This window comes from Salmo trutta, unplaced genomic scaffold (genome assembly GCF_901001165.1).
Source record: "Salmo trutta unplaced genomic scaffold, fSalTru1.1, whole genome shotgun sequence".
Classification (NCBI taxonomy): domain Eukaryota; kingdom Metazoa; phylum Chordata; class Actinopteri; order Salmoniformes; family Salmonidae; genus Salmo; species Salmo trutta.
Window position 1 is genome coordinate 9,468,798 of NW_021822911.1, and position 2,374 is coordinate 9,471,171.

The 2,374-nt window shown below is 33.3% G+C and overlaps 1 long non-coding RNA gene across 1 annotated transcript; it reads left to right on the top strand.

Annotated features, from left to right (window-relative positions):
* The first annotated feature begins 1,580 nt into the window (after positions 1-1,580).
* LOC115186682 (uncharacterized) lies at positions 1,581-2,021 on the top strand. Its single transcript, XR_003875840.1, has 2 exons — positions 1,581-1,612; positions 1,934-2,021. It is a non-coding gene; the product is annotated as an uncharacterized LOC115186682 (long non-coding RNA).
* Positions 2,022-2,374: the final 353 nt, after the last annotated feature.

Sequence of the window (2,374 nt, forward strand, 5' to 3'; positions counted from 1 at the left end):
ACCTACAAACATTTACAAACATTTACAATGAATAGCAATATTACAATAACGGATACATAGACCTACAAACATTTACGATGAATAGCAATATTACAATAACGGATACATAGACCTCCAAACATTTACAATGAATAGCAATATTACAATAATGGATACATAGACCTACAAACATTTACAATGAATAGCAATATTACAATAATGGATACATAGACCTCCAAACATTTACAATGAATAGCAATATTACAATAATGGATACATAGACCTCCAAACATTTACAATGAATAGCAATATTACAATAATGGATACATAGACCTACAAACATTTACAATGAATAGCAATATTACAATAATGGATACATAGACCTACAAACATTTACAATGAATATCAATATTACAATAATGGATACATAGACCTACAAACATTTACAATGAATAGCAATATTACAATAATGGATACATAGACCTCCAAACATTTACAATGAATATCAATATTACAATAATGGATACATAGACCTACAAACATTTACAATGAATAGCAATATTACAATAACGGATACATAGACCTACAAACATTTACAATGAATAGCAATATTACAATAATGGATACATAGACCTCCAAACATTTACAATGAATAGCAATATTACAATAATGGATACATAGACCTCCAAACATTTACAATGAATAGCAATATTACAATAATGGATACATAGACCTACAAGCATTTACAATTAATAGCAATATTACAACATAGACCTCCAAACATTTACAATGAATAGCAATATTACAGTAACGGATACATAGACCTACAAACATTTACAATGAATAGCAATATTACAATAATGGATACATGGATGTTTGTAGGTCTATGTATTGAATAGTGAGGTGTGAATAGTGAGGTGTTGAATAGTGAGGTGTAAATAGTGAGGTGTTGAATAGTGAGGTGTAAATAGTGAGGTGTTGAATAGTGAGGTGTAAATAGTGAGGTGTAAATAGTGAGGTATTGAATAGTGAGGTATTGAATAGTGAGGTGTGAATAGTGAGGTATTGAATAGTGAGGTAAAAATAGTGAGGTGTAAATAGTGAGGTATTGAATAGTGAGGTATTGAATAGTGAGGTATTGAATAGTGAGGTATTGAATAGTGAGGTATTGAATAGTGAGGTATTGAATAGTGAGGTGTAAATAGTGAGGTGTAAATAGTGAGGTGTAAATAGTGAGGTATTGAATAGTGAGGTATTGAATAGTGAGGTATTGAATAGTGAGGTGTAAATAGTGAGGTATTGAATAGTGAGGTATTGAATAGTGAGGTATTGAATAGTGAGGTGTTGAATAGTGAGGTGTAAATAGTGAGGTATTGAATAGTGAGGTATTGAATAGTGAGGTGTAAATAGTGAGGTATTGAATAGTGAGGTGTAAATAGTGAGGTGTAAATAGTGAGGTATTGAATAGTGAGGTATTGAATAGTGAGGTGTAAATAGTGAGGTATTGAATAGTGAGGTGTAAATAGTGAGGTATTGAATAGTGAGGTGTAAATAGTGAGGTATTGAATAGTGAGGTATTGAATAGTGAGGTATTGAATAGTGAGGTATTGAATAGTGAGGTGTAAATAGTGAGGTATTGAATAGTGAGGTATTGAATAGTGAGGTGTAAATAGTGAGGTGTAAATAGTGAGGTATTGAATAGTGAGGTATTGAATAGTGAGGTATTGAATAGTGAGGTGTAAATAGTGAGGTGTTGAATAGTGAGGTGTAAATAGTGAGGTATTGAATAGTGAGGTGTTGAATAGTGAGGTGTAAATAGTGAGGTGTAAATAGTGAGGTATTGAATAGTGAGGTGTAAATAGTGAGGTATTGAATAGTGAGGTGTAAATAGTGAGGTATTGAATAGTGAGGTATTGAATAGTGAGGTGTAAATAGTGAGGTATTGAATAGTGAGGTATTGAATAGTGAGGTGTAAATAGTGAGGTAAAAATAGTGAGGTATTGAACCCCGGGTAGATAATCAGTAGTACATACATTGTAAAACATCATCTTAATTACATTTACATTTACATTTAAGTCATTTAGCAGACGCTCTTATCCAGAGCGACTTACAAATTGGATATCTGATATTGGGAGTAAACAACCTCGGAATAGAAAAGACAAGAGCGCGTCTTCCAGCCCACCAATAAATGACATAATTCAACCCTCCTGGTTAGTAAATTTACCTCGACATGCCCCTTGAGAAGGCGAGTGAGAGTGAAGTGAAGACACCAGCTGTTTAGCGGGGCTGAGTTGACTTCATGTGCGAGAAGGCAGAGCAGGTGGATGCTGGTTGATGAATGTACTGGGAAAATATGTTTTTCTCGACCAGAGATGACTGAATTAATGTTCAGGCT